The sequence below is a fragment of the Nomascus leucogenys genome, chromosome 14, assembly GCF_006542625.1.
Source record: "Nomascus leucogenys isolate Asia chromosome 14, Asia_NLE_v1, whole genome shotgun sequence".
NCBI classification, from domain to species: domain Eukaryota; kingdom Metazoa; phylum Chordata; class Mammalia; order Primates; family Hylobatidae; genus Nomascus; species Nomascus leucogenys.
In genome coordinates this window covers 78,044,892-78,063,923 of record NC_044394.1, presented here as the reverse complement: position 1 = coordinate 78,063,923, position 19,032 = coordinate 78,044,892, and the positions used below count along the sequence as shown (strand labels likewise).

General features: G+C 41.3%; 1 protein-coding gene across 5 annotated transcripts in view; it reads left to right on the top strand.

The window, feature by feature from the left end:
• NCK2 (NCK adaptor protein 2) overlaps window positions 1-19,032 on the top strand; it is a 152,128-nt gene that overhangs the window by 69,473 nt on the left and 63,623 nt on the right. For all 5 annotated transcript variants that reach the window (XM_030827358.1, XM_030827360.1, XM_030827356.1 and 2 more), the window contains one exon: window positions 2,756-2,928. The gene's annotated coding sequence lies outside the window, so the exon portion shown is untranslated. The remainder of the gene's footprint in view (window positions 1-2,755; window positions 2,929-19,032) is intronic.

The window sequence follows — 19,032 nt, the reverse complement described above, 5'->3', positions numbered from 1 at the left end:
TCGCCTAACACTGCAGCCAAGTGCTGCTGAAAACACTGGAAAACCCTGGGTTGTGGCTTTAGTGGAAAAAAAGCAAATTTTAAGGTTACAGAGAATTCAGATAATCCCTTGGATTTTGCAATTGTAAAATTTTGTAGTATTAAGGATCCAAATTAAAATGAAGAGATACGTACGGTGTCAGTGTTAATTGCCTTCCAGCTCTCCCTCCTTTTTTTGTTTCTAAAGGGAGATGCATGTAGTGCTAGTGAAGTACTTTTAGAGAAAAGCACACACCCCTTCTATATATTCCTGTCTTGAAGCTGGCTGTAGAAAATCCTTGAATCCTTTGGTGAGGGCCTTCTACAGTCCAAGTGACCTTACAGGTGTTTATCTTTCAGGCTGATACTGTTTTTTTGCACAAAAGTGTGTACTTTCCCGATGGATTTCGATCACCGATTATAATTAAGACCTGCTTTGAAATGTTCTTCCTTAACACAGGTTTTGAATAAGCTAAGAGCCCCATGTTAAACTTGGGCAGTCTTCATTTAAACCCAGGGAGAGATGTTGATCACCATGTTTTATTCTACTTAGGGTGTACACTTAACACATTGACAGTTTGTCAGTGGAATGCTTTTCTCAAGGAAAACATTGCATGCAACCTTCACGTTTTACACTTGAATCCCAGATGGCCACTGGCACCTTTCAATGGATTTTCAGTAGCCTCACTTTTGTTGGAACTGCTGGATTAGTTCAAGTCCTGCCCCGTTCTGTCTGGCTTTTCCTTTACTGATTGTGCTTGGAGAGGCCGTATTCTGACTTGCCCACTGTGCCTAGTATCAAAGGACTCAAGTTCTAAATCCAGCTCATTGTTGTTTTGCGGGGTCCGGCAGAGAAGCTGCTCAGGCTTTTGGTTTGCTGTTGGCATAAGGAGACTCTCCTCTGTTCACATTCAGGAGAGATTAGAGATGTGCAAAGCCCACTCATCCGGAGTCCAAGGCCTGAGGGATTCCTCACTCTCCAGTCGGTTGGGAAAAACCTTTAGTGTCCCTGAGAAAGTAAACTCCTCTGTAAATTTGGGCATTAGAATCCATCCTGGCAGTGTATCAGAAGGATTAAATCATATTACTCATGAGACACAGGGCACACAGGAGGAGGCCTGTGTTTGGACAGCCCAAACAACCACATAAACAATTCCTTGCATTTGCCTGTGGAAGGCGGACTCTGGGCAAATTCACTTCCCAATTAAAATCTTAACAATACAACTTACGTTTATAATAGCCCCTGAAAATGACACATACAGAGGTAGTGTTTGGGGCATGGTGCCCAGCACATCGCCCTGTGTTGATGGCTTTCTTCAGTGGTGTCAGCATGAGAAACAAGAACTCTTGGTCAAGAACTGAGTTCAGATTCCAATACTTGCATTTCGAGAGGACCTGTCATTTTATTATAAACACTTAACAGAGAGAAGGGCAATCTGCCTAGTATACGTTTGAACATCTTGCCCAAAGATGTATTCCCATTATGTTTGGCCACCACCTTTTCCTTGCCTTAAATTATATATATATTAAAATGATGCGGCCTTTAAAATAATGCTAGAGAATACATAAAAAGGAATTAATTTTCAAATCAAAATTTATGAACTTGCCTTATAACATTTTTATGATAGCTGTATTTGAATTATCTTCTTCTCTTTGACTAAAATAGAATTCGATTTTTCTATGGGGTATTTAACATTTTGGGTCATAATCATGCTAGGGATGAATTAATAGATCTTCTCTGAGTGAACTGTCAAGACAGATCCCCATTGGGTTTGAAATGTAATTAAAAATGTCAGTGAACTCACTTGAAGTCCACAGAGTGCTCCAGGGTCCCCTCGAAAACGTTAGTCAAGGACTGAAAATATTTACCAAGTGCAGTGAACATAACGCAGCAGCCAGCTCTCCACAACCAGGGGGGCGCTGGTCACCTTTGTCAGACGCCTCTCATCTTAACTTCCTTCTAGTCTTGGAGTGTTCATCTCAGAAGTCTTGAAAGCAGGAGTGCTTTTTAGCTCAAGGCTATGGGTCCAGTTGGTGGCTTCTTAATAAATGGCTGGTGCAACAGACCTCAAAGAGAGGAACGAGTCTCTAAACAATATCCATGCCCTTTGTAACCCTTCTCCCTCATTAGACTCCCAAACTGGCCACCTTTCCAATTGGCAGACTCCCTTTTATTTCTGGGAGGCTTTTAAAGGTGGGGATCATTGGGAGGAGGAAGTCTGGAAGGGACTGGGAGCTGAGGTCCCTTGATTGTGGGCTGGCTGTCCCCCCACACCCCATCACCTCCTTCCACCTGCTGTTCACCAGATGTGTGGTTGGCCCTCCCCACCTGAGTGTCAGAGCTTGCCCAGGGAATGAAAGGTGGGAAGAGGGAGGACATGTGCGTTGATGGAGGTCTTTAGGCACAGAGCAGCTTTATTCTGGGATATATTTAAAACATTGGTTTCAAAATACATAAAATTAGCCAGGGGTGGTGGCACATGCCTGTGGTCCCAGCTAATGGGGAGGCTTAGGCAGGAGGATCACTTGAGCTCAGGAGGCGCAAGTTGCAGTGAGGCAAGGTCGAACAACCACACTCCAGCCTGGGTGACAGAGGAGACCCTGTCTCAAAAAAAATAAAAAAAATAATAATAAAAAAAAAACCACATTGGTTTTAGGCAAGTAAATAACCAGTTATTTTTAAAAGTGGTTACTTAAAATCAAGCAAGCAGACCTAATATATGCTTCTTTCTTTTTAGATTTCATGTGTTCCTTGTATACAAGTGACGTCCCAGATTATAATTCTCTGCTGGCTTTGAGAATTTGGAGAAATCCCTGCAGTTTTGTAACTTCAGACGTGTAATTAGCTGAAAACGTCATCGTTTTGAAGAGTTGTGCGTTTTGCCAGTCACCTCTCAACTGTGTGCCAAAGGTAAGTCTGCAGTTTTCTGCTTAAAACAGAAGTTGCAGCTTTTTGCCTCAAATGCTTAATTTGGACAGTAAGTCTAGTAAAATATCAGTCAGTGTAGCCTTGATTTGTTGAATCATATTAAATTTAAGCTTTCAATGAGGGAAAAAATTAGATTATGTCTGTTCCTGCTTTAGTGTGTGATGGTTCTGAGTATGTAGCCAGGAAGCAGGATGGTAGACACCTACAACCTGTAAGATGGTACAGGTACCTCCACACTCAGATATGTACTGACTCTTGAATCCATAACAAATCCTGGTCCCCTGTACTGTGTATGGGACAGGGAGTATAAGGATAAATAAACACTTTTCTGGTGCTTTCAGTCTAGGAAAGGTTGGATTCCAGCTTTGACGCTGAGAAGATAAATCTACATCAAAGGATAGCTGGGCATGGTGGCATGCACATGTAGTCTCAGCTACTCGGGAGGCTGAGGCAGGAGAATTACTTGAACCTGGGAGGCAGAGGTTGCAGTGAGCCAAGATCACACCACTGCACTCCAGCCTGGGCAACACAGCAAGACTTGGTCTCAAAAAAAAAAAAAACCTATATCAAATGAGATGCAGACAGTTGAAGGATTCTTAGGCAGGTTTTACCTGTTCATATGAAAAACCTACTTGTGTATGTTACAATAAAATCATAACTGATGCAGCATGTGGATTCTGGGACCCAGTGGTGCTGTCACCACAGGTATCAGACAAAAACATGTCACTGTGTAACAAAAATATTTCTTAGCCCTAACAGCTTGAGACGTTTCACTTAAAATATGAATTGCTGTTTGGTGGTCCAGTTAATCCAGTGTTCTGTTTCTGGCTGGGCAGTAAGAAGTGCTGTATGAGAAGATACATTTTCACCTCCAGAGCTTTTGTCTCAGAATGAACTGCAAGAATAACACTAGCTTTCCTTAAAAACTTTAATTTGCTCAAACAAATTTACAAGAAAAAAAAAAACCATCAAAAAGTGGGCGAAGGATATGAACAGACACTTCTCAAGACATTTATGCAGCCAACAGTCACATGAGAAAATGCTCATCATCACTGGCCATCAGAGAAATGCAAATCAAAACCACAATGAGATACTATCTCACACCAGTTAGAATGGCGGTCATTAAAAAGTCAGGAAACAACAGGTGCTGGAGAGGATGTGGAGAAATAGGAACACTTTTACACTGTTGGTGGGACTGTAAATTAGTTCAACCATTGTGGAAGAGAGTGTGGCGATTCCTCAGGGATCTAGAACTAGAAATACCATTTGACCCAGCCATCCCATTACTGGGTATATACCCAAAGGAATATAAATCATGCTACTATAAAGACACATGCACACGTATGTTTATTGCGGCACTACTCACAATAGCAAAGACTTGGAACCAACCCAAATGTCCAACAATGATAGACTGGATTAAGAAAATTTGGCACATAAACACCATGGAGTACTATGCAGCCATAAAAAGTGATGAGTTCATGTCTTTTGTAGGGACATGGATGAAACTGGAAACCATCATTCTCAGCAAACTAACTCAAGGACAAAAAACCAAACACCGCATGTTCTCACTCATAGGTGGGAATTGAACAATGAGAACACTTGGACACAGGAAGGGGAACATCACACACTGGGGCCTGTTGTGGGGCGGGGGGATAGCATTAGGAGATATATCTAATGTAAATGATGAGTTAATGGGTGCAGCACACCAACATGGCACATGTATACATATGTAACAAACCTGCACGTTGTGCACATGTACCCTACAACTTAAAGTATAATAAAAATATATATATATAAAAAGAAAGATTTTATTCTTTATACTGTAAGATTTTTCCTATACATCTTACTATGAGCTTATAAGAAATACATATTTCCAACATGGTATATTTAACAAAAGAACAAAGATTGTTAAACCAAGTATGAAAGCAAACCAAATTTTAATCAAAGGATAACCTAAATTAGTTTTGGTGTCCAACTTTTAGGTGGTATGATATGTCTCCTGGTTGTATGAAGAACAAATGAGAATATTAAAGTGGACATTTGTATAAAAAAACTTAATTTGCTTCTATTATTTGCAGATTGTTTTAAAGTAATCTTGAAACTATCATGTTGGACTATGGAATCTCTTGGTGTGTCTTGATCATCAGTGACATTAGCAAACCTGAAGCTGTTGTTGGTGCTGGTTCAGAAGGTGGTGAGGCAGGGGAGTGTGGCATGCTCACCCAGCAGCTCGGTCTGCAGGAGCTCCCAGCACATGGTGCCACGTACACAAGACGGTACATGGAGACCATGAGAGCCGGCTGGCTTGCAAAAATACCTACCCCTTAATTTTAAAGGATTACTTTTATTTCATAAGTTTATAAGGTCCACACAAAACCTTGATTCACCTATTAAAATTTACTTCTGTGGTTTAGAAAAATGTTCATTTGGAAAATCATGAGATGTAGCCATTCATATAATAAACATCTATTGTGAACACCCCATCTGTATTCTGGGCTATTTTTCTTGCAGTGACTGTTTTAGCAGTTAAAAAAAAAAAAAAAGATAAAATATAGTCCCAGCCACCTTTTCCCATGCCCTTTTGGGATGGGACCCTGACAGTTTGGGACTGTGCTAACTGCTGTAGTGGAGGTTCTTACAGCCAGTCCCTAATACCTGAGGCAGGGACCAACTGACCCTTTAGGGCACAATATGGAAAAGCCAGGAGATGTTATGTTGGGAACAAGTTTTAAAGAATGAGGAGACATGTGTACAGAGGTATAATGTGTTTCCTTGGAACAGGGCAGGCTGATTGGACCAGCTGGGCCATGGTTCCTGGAGACTGCAGGTCATTCAGACAATACTGGGTTGGGGACCAGGCATTTGCCATTTGGTCGGTGGTCTTTGAAGTGCCAACAGGGAAAGCAACAGCTCGGTCAGCCATACACTTTGGCATGTCAGAAAGATATGAAATGCTGGCCTGGTAGAACAATAAGCGGGATGTCAGCCTTGGATGCATTTCCCAGTTATTTCAAGGTTTGCATGCCTGGGGCTGGGCTGAGAGCAGCTTGAGGAGGATGGCGGTGTCTGAGGGCCTGAGTAATGTCTCAGCCCATTTCCACGTGGTGCATTTCCCTACCCCGTTTTCTGGTCTCCCCATTGAAGTTAAGGAACAAAGTCTTGGGACTCTGCTGCTCTGACCTTGTCTTCTTTGGGGAGCGGAGACCATAGGAAGAGTCTGAAGGCTGCCAGAGTTGTCATTTTGGCAAATGCATAATCTGCACTTAATTCTTCCCATGTGTACTTGAAAAGGGACCGTAATTGATTGTTGGAGGCTGGCCGTTCATTACTAGGGACGGAGGATGCAAAGGGCCTTGTCTGCTATGCTGCAGATTCGTTTGATTTTTGAAAAGCTTTTGGAGGCTTTTTCACGACAGACATGTCCTAAGGGACAGAAGGATGGTGTAGTGGGATAGGAAGGACAGTGGCTTAGGTGACACAACTCAAGTGTGAGTAAAGTAAACAGGATGGGATTTCACAAACCGAGTCAGTTGGTGATGTGCATATCCGGCGTGTAAATGTCAGCAGTGAGCCTACACACATCTTTTCCATTCTGTGATAGAAGCAGCAGCAGCTGTGTTTAACTGAGCAGTGAGCACAAGAAGATGAAACGAGCCTGTCACTCTTACATCCATAGAAACGCTATCCAGTAATATTTAACTACTAAAGTTTACTACTTCATATTAGCCTCAATTTATTTCAGAACAATTTTTCCTAGGGTATGTACACTTGGAAAAGTAATCTAGAATTTACTACTCACTTTTATCATATCCTGGTGGTTTGGTATTTTGGAGATTGCTGGTAGCTGACTTTGCCCCCAACAGGTTATTTAGAAAGATTTAGAAAGATTTTTTACACGCAAAGCCCAGTGCTCAGTCATTAAGTTTTTAGGGCTAAAGCTTCTGTTGAGGGTGTAGCTCTGGAGGTCTCTTGATACCTGGAAGTCACTTGTGGAGTTTCTGCCCAAATAGATGGGCCCATCTCAGCCTCCTTCTGCTGCACACTGGACCCCTGGGTGATCTGGGGGAACAGTCTCTGCAGTTTGGACTTACTGTTCCTTCTGTACAGTGTACCGAATATAAAGAGATGGCCACAGCCTTTAATGCTGTGGATAAATCTGTGGTAATTGGTTAAATAATTGCCCAGTAAGTATTGACAGCTGCTGGGAAAAAATTTTGCCACATTGATTCCACAGTGCCCCTGGCGGTGCAGTCAGTGGAAGCAGCTGTAATCTATGGGGTCATCGTTGGCAGGTGCCCGGCACAGGGCTTGTCACTGCTTGTATATTATCTCTAGTCACAAATGCAGATGTTATTGCCCCCATTTAATAGATGGTGACACAAAGCCTCAGGAGAGGTTAAGGAGACTGTCCACAGCTGTGCATGCTCAACTCTGTGACTCTAGAGAGTCCCCTTAACCTCTCCTGCAGCTTTGTGTCCCCATCTATTAACAGCAGCCCGGGAATCAGAAGGTCTGTTGCTTACCAGCCCACGTTCCTTCTGCTTCCCGGGCTGCTGTCTCTGACACATGATGGTGGTGACATAGTAATGACCCATTCTCCAAGTGCTTACCTTAAACTGAGATGTGAGGCTCTGGGAGATTAAATGACTTGGCCGGGGCTCCTAGGTGGCAGAGCAGGCTGGGAGCTCCCATTTCCTGACCCAAAAAAGCCTTTCTTTCTTACTGTACCAGGAATTTCATGAGATTTGTTTTTTTCTCCCCTAGAAAAATCTCCTGCAACTAAGTACAAGTTTGGAGAATCTCTTTGGAAACGTAAGGGTGTGTGAAGGAAGACTTTGGGAGGTTTGAGAAGGGGGCACGAGCTGGGAACCTGAATCCCCCGAGGGCCTCTGCTGCTCCTGAAGCACAAGGATCAGATTAGCAGCTCCTGTGACTTCCAGCTCTGCCCATGCAGGCCCAGGATGGTGCTCAGAGTCGCCTTGTATTGGGGATCCCCAGCTTAACATCAGACCTGCCAAGAGAAGTTCTCTGTACAGATCAGGGAACTTTGTATTAACAGCCACTTCCTGTGTGCTGAGGCCATTTGTGTGGTCCCTGACACTTCCCACAGCACCCCTGTTCAGGGCGAAACATCATAAAATTGTGATTTAACGTTCTTGCATAGTCAATAACATAATTGTTTTCTCTTAGTTGTGGTGGTGATCAACGTTATGCCAAGCATTTTTTCTTTTCTGTCATAGCTGATGCACCCTAGCAGTGTGGCTTCCTAGAAAGCGGAAGAAACAAAAAAAAGCCAATTCTGTACCCCTCGACCTTCTTTTCCTTAGATAGAAACTGAACACATAACATTCCAGTCATTTTTCAATGATTCTCTGAATTGTACCTTAGAATTTACAAAGGAATTTTCATGAATTCTCTTTAATGCCAGGTGATATGGATATTCCTCCCCTGAATTGTACAGAAGAAAATCAGCCCAGAGAGGTTACTTTCCTTGCCTAGTACGGCCCAGCTTTGGATGGTGACCTGTGTCTCACACCTGAATGTTGGATTCCAGATACTCTGTCCTTGTCCTTAAGAGGCCCTGGGCCAACCATGTGGCAGATATGTATGTAAGAGAACAGCATTAAATAAACAGGCCACACAGAGCTTGAAATGAGTGCATTGCTGCAGTTGAGGTTCTCAAACTAGGAAAAGCAGAGAGAAATTTTTCTTGACTTCCTCCAGAAAAACAAAAAATCCTCTCATGCTCTGTGTGTGTGTGTGTGTGTGTGTGTGTGTGTGTGTTTCACAATGGAGGGGGTGTTGTAGGGCTTTTAGTAAACTGTACCTTGAACAGGTAATTACAGACAAGCTCCAGTAGGAGAATACTTTCTGGGATTACCACTGAGATGTACAGAACTGAAGGGAACATGAGGAACTGCAGAAGTGTCATTCAAGTTGGGCGTGTCTGGTGGAGGGTGTGGGAGGGGAGTGTGTCCCAGTGCCCTTGTGCTCCCCATTCCCGTGCTGCGGGTGCCTCACTGGACACACCGAAAGCATTTTGAGTTTGAGATTTCTGCCTATCAGAATCAGTTTTCCGGTTGACTTTTATTATAATTAACGTTGAAATGGTTTCTTTAGAAATGGTCCTGGCTCCAGGATGTCAAAATGGTTATAAAACATTATGAATAAATCAGATCATAAGAGGTCACAGTTTAGGGGGAATGAATTCTGGGACCATGTTAACAAGCAGTATATTAACAAGATGCCAGTTTTGGATGGAAACGAATAACCCTTAGTGCTTGTTGGGGCAGAAGGTACCCAGGCCTTCCTGTCAGGTCTGTGGTCATGGAGGCAGGCGTTGTATCTCCCTGGAAAGTAAAATATGCCTTCTCAGCTTTTCACAGTCACACCTGACCAACAGTCACACTGACAACTTAATTGGTGAGATTCGAGCTTGATTGCTGCCTGCAAGAAGTAAGGATGATCCTAATTATGAATCTGCTCTGGCTGTTTCCTGATCAAACGCCTTGTTCCGTGACCTTCCTGTGTGAAGGTCTACCCAGGTCACAGTGTGAACAAGCCGTGGTCTGGAGCAGTCCCTGGTCGGCATGAACTCCAAGTCAGGAGTCTGCAATGATGACGTCCCTCTTGAGTGTCTTCAGGTAGCCTCTTACAGGGATGTGGCCAGGCGCAGGGAGAGGCTTTAGAGTTGACGTTTTTAGTAGTTTTTCTAAGTTGCTTGTCTTTTTTGCCAACATTCCATTTTGGGTTTTGCTTGTGATTGTTATCTTATTTCATATGTGTGAGTGCCCCCTCCCTTTGTTGACCACATAGCAGAATGCCCAGTCCGTAAATGTCACGTTTCCATAGAATACTGCTTTCTACTTGGGCCCCTGACAGTGCTCACAGAGAATGGGCGGGAAATGCAGCAGATCTGACAGTGAGAGCCCAGTCACTCCTCAGTCAGACTTGTTTTATTTAGTGCCTTCCGGGATATGCCACTTATGATCTTACCCAGAGGTTATGTTGAAGATTTTGTTGTGTTCACAAAGACCAAGGTCAGAAGTACTTGGGAAAGACAGGGATTCCAGGAGCCAGAGACAGGACCATCTTCCCTGCCTGGAGCCTGGGTCTGATGCAGGCCTCTCTTGTGGAAGAAGCTAAATGTAACTGTATCTTCCAACCTAAGAGCTCATTCAGTAACGTTTTTGTAATACATTGGTCATTTTCCCAGTGGTTAAGTACCACATCTCGGCGGCGTGTGCTTGGAACAGAGGTCTCTGGAGGAATCGCTGGGGTGTGCTCATGTGTGGGTGTTGTGCTTTCATGGCTGGGTTTTAACTTGCGGCCTTGGTTCCTTTGGCAGTGACACGGAGGGAGAGGGTAGATGAAGTTGGGTGCGTGAACTTGAAATTCTAAGGACAGTCCTGCACAGGCAGGACAGTAACACAGACCTGGTTGCCATGCCCCACAGAATTCAGTGGGAAAACATACTCAGCGTTTGTGGGACACCAGTGTCGCCCTCTCCACCACTGCAGTAAGATCAGGAGCCCATCTCCCACCTGAGTCTCAATTCCAGGAAAGAGCAGCAGGGACTCCCCCAAGCTGCAGGCAAGTGATGCTGCCCATATTTGCTGGCTGAGTGGGACCAGGTATGGAGGGAGATGAGTGGGCACTCGATGAGGTGTTTGGGGACTGAGTGGAGATAGACATGGCATGGCTCCTGCCTCTTCCTGTCCCTCCAGGCTTTGGAGCTCTGTGAGTCCATGCCTACCAGCTGTAATGTAATAGGGGTCACCTGAGATGCTTGGGGGTGACCTGGGATGCTCAGGGTCCACTCCCCACTAATCTCTAGTGGGCAGACAGGACCTGGGCATCTGTGCTGTTACACTGATCTTCCCTAAAGGGGCCTTCTACTCTAAGGGCTTTCATTTGCGAGTTTTCATGTATTCACACCTGAGATAATTCATCGTAATCTTAAAAATCCCATTCCATTACTAGTGCTTATTGCTAGTTCTGATCTTTGATCCTTAAGGCGAGCTGACCCTCAGTGGAGACTTGTCTTATGCACAGAAATTTAACAAAATATAATGGAGAAATTGGAAGCAGCACTGGGCACTGTAGCGCTTTAGAACGTAGCAGATATGGGAACTCTAATAATTTCTTCCCACACCTTGTGTTTCCCACTTTGGAGATTCTGGCTTCGGGAATGGTGGGTTCCTGAAAAAGGGTCAGCAGAGAAATCACATAGCAGTGTCCATGTTATCACACAGCAGAGAATGATAATTTCTCTTGTTTTATTAGATATTTTTGACGGAGCCCTTATTTTTGCCCAGCAGAGCTATTATCTGGGTCACCAGCAAGGCACAGAGGGATGGGAAATGTTTGTAACTTTACAGAAGACAGTAAATATGCACTCTGCTCTGTCAGTTACAGTATAACCCAAAAACCTTTGTAATGAGTTTTGTTACATAACCAGACCCTCTAGTCCTCAGGACTGGAGTTCCTTATGCGGTCATAGTGTCCTGGTGATCGGTCAGGTTTGGAGTTCCTGACTCCATTAGATCTTGACGGAGATTCTGATTAACCAAAGTGATCGCATTACATCCTTTATAACTCTAGAGCAGATTGCCAGGATGGTCCACGTCCCTTAGAAGGCTGATACTGTGTATTAGTCTGTTTTCCTACTACAATAAAGAACTACCCAAGACTGGGTAATTTATACAGGAAAGAGATTTAATTTACTCACAGTTCAGCATAACTGGGAGGCCTCAGGAAACTTAATCGTGGCAGAAGGTGAAGGGGAAGCAAGGCACCTTCTTCACAGGGTGGGAAGAAGAAGTGCTGAGCAAAGGGGGAAGAGCTGCTTATAAAACCATCAGATCTCCTGAGAACTCAGTATCACCAAGACAGCATGGGGGAAACCGCCCCCATGACTCAATTACCTCCACTGGTCTCTCCGTTAACACATGGGGATTATAGGGATTACAATTCAATTCAAGATAAGATTTGGATGGGGACACAAAGCCTAACCCCACCACCCTGAGAGGACCAATTCTCTCTGCTCAGGTAGTTTGCTTGTAGTGTGGATGATATGTTAGTTGGGAGGCCTGTGATTGTGACTCTCTCAGGAATGAAAAACTTAAAGAGACTTATATATAGAATACCTGATGGGTTATGTTTTTTATGCAAAAATGTAATAAAGCAGAAATTTCTTATTCCCAAATTAGAGCCAAATTCCAAATGGATTGCATGGTAAAGGGCTCTGGATTTGGGTTCTAGGCCCCCTGGATTTGGGTCATTACTGAGTTATCCTCACAGTATCCTTCTCTCTCAATTCCAAGTTCTGACCAAGTAAATATCCTTTCCTCTGAGGAGCTTTCCTAGCTCCCCTGCCTTATCCTGGCACATTTTAGAGACATTTTATATATGTGTATATATATGTATGTGTGTGTATATATATGTTGAAAATAAAAGGATGGAAAAAGATACACTATGCAAATACTAATCAAAAGAAAGCAGAAATTGTTATATTAATATCAGATAAAGAACTTTTAAAAGTAGAGAGTTACCAGAGACATAAAAGAGTGTTCATCAAGAAGACATAGTATTCTTTTTTATTTTTATTTTTTCGAGACGGAGTCTCGCTCTGTTGCCCAGGCTGGAGTGCAGTGGCACGATCTCGGCTCACTGCAAGCTCTGCCTCCCATGTTCATGCCATTCTCCTGCCTCGGGCCTCATGAGTAGCTGGGACTACAGGCACCCGCCACCACGCCCAGCTAATTTTTTGTATTTTTAATAGAGATGGGGTTTCATCATGTTAGCCAGGATGGTCATGATCTCCTGACCTCATGATCTACCCACCTTGGCCTCCCAAAGTGCTGGGTTTACAGGTGTAAGCCACCATGCCTGGCTGACATAGCATTCTTAAGTATGCATGCACCAAACAACAGAGCTGTGAAATAAGAAGTAAAAACTGCTAGAACTACAAGGAGAAACAGACATACTCATGATTATACTTGAAGATCTCCATACCCTTCTCAACAGTTGATAGAACAACCACACAGAAAGTACACGGAAAGTCAGCAAGGCTATAGGAACACTCACCACCATCAATTGATATTATCTAATTGACATTTATAACACTCCACCCAACAGTAGCAGAATACACATTCTTTTTAGGCGCCCACAGAGCATTTGCCATGTTAGGGCGTGTCCTGGGCCAAAAAACAAACAGTAACAAATTTCAAAGCATTGAAATCATACAGAGTGTCTTCTATCTTTTAATAGAATTTCTTCTTTTTGCTTTAAAACGAGAGTCTCAAATGGTCACACATATTGTATGATTCCATTTATATAACATTCTGAAAATGACAAAATTACAGAGATAGAGAGCAGATTAGTGTTTACAAGGGGTTGGTGATAGTTGTCGGAAAGGGAGGTGGGTGTGACTATACAAGGGATAATGTCAGAGATTTCTGTGATGATGAAATAGTCTTGATTGGTGTGGTGGTTATAGGAGTTTACACATATGATGAAATCACAGAACCATAATACTCATTATACTAATGTCAGTTTCCTGGTTTCGATATTTTACTGTAGTTATGTAGAATGTCACCATTAGGAGGAACAAGGTGAAGAACACAAGGGACCACTCTGCACACTCTTTGGAATTTCCTGTGAACCTATACTTACCTCAAAATTAAAAATTTAAACTTTTTTAAAAAGAAAAAAATGTTGAATGATCAACTCATTTCCTCTTTTTATAGTAGTTTGTAGTTTGGGATCTAAGAAGTGTGCAAGCTTACATAGCAGTAGATGAATAAGTCATAAAAGGAAGATGGAAATAGGAGAGGGGCCAGGGAGAATTGGGCACCATTCAAGATTGCTGAAAATGTTTTTCTTGCCAACGAATTTCCCTGTTCCCTACTTTGGAACAATATGGCCTAACCATATTTTTGTTGTTGTTGTTTTGATATACAATTATAATTCACAATAATTTACCTGTAATTAATGTTGATCAAATTTAAAAAATGGCACTGACCACAAGAATACTACAATTAAAGCCCCATGACAGCACACTCACAGACCGCAGATCAGTGTGGAGTGCAGAATTTAAGCATGTGATAGGTAATGACTTTGTCTCGACTCTGAAGTCTAAGAAACAAGGCTGAAAACGGTAGAAGGCTCTGCAAATCATGGCAGCTACTGCAAATGAAATACCTATTTTCATGAATCTAGACACACAAGCACTAACCCTGGGGCCAGGAGACCCAGGAAGAGGTCTCAGCTTGTCTTTGATCACCTATGACATCTTGAGCAGGTCACCACTTCCCCCTTGGGGCTGGTGTAGGAGCAAAATAGGATGCTGCTGTGTTGACCTCTTAGTAAATTAGGTGTGCTCTCTGCAGGGAAGGGCCATCACTCACTCATCTTTTCAGCTGTAGCCAGTGGCCACTGTCTGAAATGTCATCTTTTAATAGAAACCATAGCTCTTAGTATGAGTTCACACACTCCATCTCTCTGAGGCTTCCACCTTTCCTAAAATAGGCATTATTTTTATTAGAGCCCAAATGAGCTGATTCTTTATTTCAGACCCCCAGCTCTGAGTGATATAGTTGGATGGAGTAGAGTGCAGGCCTAGGGGCATAGCCATGCTGACTGGCATTTTGGGGAGGTTTAGCAAGTGCTAGCTAGTGAAATACTCTTACTGTCCCTTTCTGCTTGGCCTGTATGCTTTCTTTTTAAAATTTCCATTTGTGATATTTGATAGGTACAAAATACGTAGGTGTCATTTATGTACTTATGGGGCATAATAATAAAACAAATGCCCATGAACCTACCTCCCAACTTAAAAACTAGAATATTCTCAATACTGTGAAAATGATAGTGTTCTCTACCTCTTTTCCCATTGCCTTTTCCCTGAGAGGTTATTTTAGAACACTTTTAGATTTACAGAAGGCTTATGAAGATAGCCTAAAGAGTTCTCATATATTTAGCATCTAGTTACCCTTATGATGAACTAAAATTGGTCCATTATTAAGTAAGGTCCATACTTCATTTGGATTTAAAACTTTTTTAACCTGATGTTCATTTTCTGTCCCAGGATCCCATTCAAGATGCCACACTAGTTAGTTGTCATGTCTCTTTGAGCTCTTTTTAGCTGTGACAGTTTCTCAGACTTTCCTTGTTTTGTTGACCTTGACAGTTTTGAGGAGTTGGGTATTTTTTACAAAGTCCCCCAGTTGAGAGATGTCTGATGATTTTCTCACGAGGTTTTTGGAGGGAGACCACAGAGGCAACATGTCCTACTCATCTCATCACATCAAGAGTCCATTCTGTCAGAATTCTTCACTCCATACTGACTCCCTCTCCCCCTTTCTCTGTGTACTCTTTGGAAGAAGTCTCTGGGTGCACCCTATAGTTAAGGGAGGGGAGTTCACTGCTTCATCTCCTTGAAGACAGAGTGTCTGCATAAGTTATTTAGAGTTATTCTTCCAACAAGATTTGTCTCTTTTTCACTTATTTGCTAGTCATTCATTCTCTTTTTGTTCTTTTCTTTTGAGTTGATACATTTTGTTTTCTTCACTGTATCTGTTTAGCAATTCATTTTAATTGTACTTATTAATAGGTAAAGAGTGGTATTTTGTTACCTGTATATAATGTGTAATGATCAAATCAGGGTAATTAGCATATTCATTACCTCAAACATTTATTTTCTGTGTTGGGAACATTCAAAATCCTCTCTTCTAGTTATTTTATTTTTTCCATGATCATGAATTTTATTTTTTATTTTTTATTTTTTATTTTTTTTTATTATACTTTAGGTTTTAGGGTACATGTGCACAATGTGCAGGTTTCTTACATATCTATCCATGTGCCATGTTGATTTGCTGCACCCATTAACTCATCATTTAGCATTAGGTATATCTCCTAACGCTGTCCCTCCCCCCTCCCCCCACCCCACAACAGTCCCCAGAGTGTGATGTTCCCCTTCCTGTGTCCATGAGATCTCATTGTTCAATTCCCACCTATGAGTGAGAACATGCGGTGTTTGGTTTTTTGTCCTTGCGATAGTTTACTGAGAATGATGTTTTCCAGTTTCATCCATGTCCCTACAAAGGACATGAACTCATCATTTTTTATGGCTGCATAGTATTCCATGGTGTATATGTGCCACATTTTCTTAATCCAGTCTATCGTTGTTGGACATTTGGGTTGGTTCCAACTCTTTGCTATTGTGAATAGTGCCGCAATAAACATACGTATGCATGTGTCTTTATAGCAGCAGGACTTATAGTCCTTTGGGTATATACCCAGTAATGGGATGGCTGGGTCAAATGGTATTTCTAGTTCTAGATCCCTGAGGAATCGCCACACTGACTTCCACAATGGTTGAACTAGTTTACAGTCCCACCAACAGTGTAAAAGTGTTCCTATTTCTCCACATCCTCTCCAGCACCTGTTGTTTCCTGCTTTTTTAATGATGGCCATTCTAACTGGTGTGAGATGGTATCTCATTGTGGTTTTGATTTGCATTTCTCTGATGGCCAGTGATGATGAGCATTTCTTCATGTGTTTTTTGGCTGCATAAATGTCTTCTTTTGAGAAGTGTCTGTTCATGTCCTTCACCCACTTTTTGATGGGGTTGTTTGTTTTTTTCTTGTAAATTTGTTTGAGTTCATTGTAGATTCTGGATATTAGCCCTTTGTCAGATGAGTAGGTTGCAAAAATTTTCTCCCATTCTGTAGGTTGCCTATTCACTCTGATGGTAGTTTCTTTTGCTGTGCAGAAGCTCTTTAATTAGATCCCATTTGTCAATTTTGGCTTTTGTTGCCATTGCTTTTGGTGTTTTAGACATGAAGTACTTGTCCACGCCTATGTCCTGAATGGTATTGCCTAGGTTTTCTTGTAAGATTTTAATGGTTTTAGGTCTAACATTTAAGTCTTTAATCCATCTTGAATTAATTTTTGTATAAGGTATAAGGAAGGGATCCAGTTTCAGCTTTCTACATATGGCTAGCCAGTTTTCCCAGCACCATTTATTAAATAGGGAATCCTTTCCCCATTTCTTGTTTTTATCAGGTTTGTCAAAGATCATATAGTTGTATCTTCTAGTTATTTTAAAGTCACCCTACAGTGCTATCTAACACTAGAACTTATTCCTCCTATCTAGCTGTAATTTTGAATCCAGTTAACCAACCTTTTCCTATTCCTCCCTCTCCCCACCCTTCCCCACCTCTAGTAACCACTATTCTACTCTCTGCTTTTATGCATCAGCTTTTTTAGCTCCCACATGAGTGAGAACTCTGGTATTTATCTTTCTTTGCCTGACTTAAAATAACATTATCCAGGCTTATCCATATTGCCATGAGTGACAGAATTTTATTTTTTTTTTCTGGCTGAATAGTATTCCACTGTGTATATGTACCACATTTTATTTATCCATTAATCTGTTAATGGACACTTAGGTTGATTACATATCTTGGCTATTGTGAATAGTGCTGCAGTTAACATGGGAGTGCAGCTATCACATCAATATACTGATTTCCTTTTCTGTGGGTAAATACCCAGCAGTGGGATTGCTAGATCATTTGCACCAATGGTAAATTAGCATTCCTCTTTCTTTGCATCCTTGCCAGGAATTTGGTTTTTTTTTTTTTTTTTTTTTTTTGGTCTGATAATACCATTCTCATTGGGCTGAGATGATGCCTTACTGTGGTTTTGATTTGCATTTCTCTGATGATTAGTGATATTGAGCATTTTTTTGCTATACTCATTGGCCATTTGTATATCTTCTTTTGAGAAATGTTTATTCAGATCCTTTGATCATTTTTAAAACCAGATTATTTGGGTTTTTCTTTTTGTTTTGCTGTTGAGTTTTTGAATTCCTTGAATATTTTGATTATTTCCTTTGCTGTGCAAAAGCTTTTTAGTTTGATATAGTCCCATTTGTCTGTTTGCTTTTGTTGCCTCTGCTGTTGAAGCCTTAACTATAAAATGAAAAGATATCCCATATTCATGGATTAGAAGAATTATAATATTGTTAAAATGACTATACTACCTAAAGTGATCTATACATTCAGTGCAATCCCTATCAAAATACAGTGACATTTTTCATAGAAATGGAAGAGGCAGTCCTAAGATTTGTAGGAAACCACAAAAGAACCCTGAATAGCCAAAGCAATATTGAGCAAAAAGAACAAAGCTGGAGGCACATGGTACTTGACTGGAAAATATGCTACAAAGCTACCAAATAAGGATGATATCTTTTTTTTTTTGTCTTTTTGATAATATCATTCTATGCTATAAAATCTTTGCTCAGATCAATGTCCTAATGTATTTCCCCTATGTTTTCTTCTAGTAGGTTTATAGTTTGGGAGCTTACATTTAAGTCTTTAATCAATTTTGAGTAGACTTTTGTATATAGTGAAAGATAGGGACCTAGTTTTATTCTTCTGCACATGGATATCCAGTTTTCCTACCACCATTTATTGAAGAGGCTCTCCTTTTCCCTAATCTATGTTCTTGACACCTTTGTTGAAAATTATTTGGCCGTAAATACGTGGATTTATTTCTGGGTTCTCTATTCTGTTCCCTTGGTCTCTGTGTCTGTTTTTATGCCAATACCATGCTGTTTTGATTACTATAGCTTGTAGTATATTTTGAAGTCATGTGGTGTGATGCCTCAAACTATGTTCTTTTTGCTCAGTATTTCTTTGGTTATTTGAGGTCTTTTGTGGTTGCATACAAATTTTAGAATTTCTTTTTCTATTTCTGTGAAAAAGTCACTGATATTTTGATAGGGATCACATTGAAAATGTAGATTGCTTTGGATGTAATGGTCATTTTAACAATATTATTCCAATTCATTAACATGGGATATCTTTATTTGTTTATGTGCTCTTCAATTTATTTTATCGGTGTTTTGTAGTTTTTAATGTAGACATCTTTCACCTTCTTGGTTAAATTTGTTCTTAGGTATTTGGCTTTTTTTCTTTTATTTTTAGCTATTATAAACAAGATTGGCTTCTTTATTTCATTTTCAGCTTGTTTGTTATTGGTATATAGAAACACGACTGATTTTTGTATGTTGATTTTAGT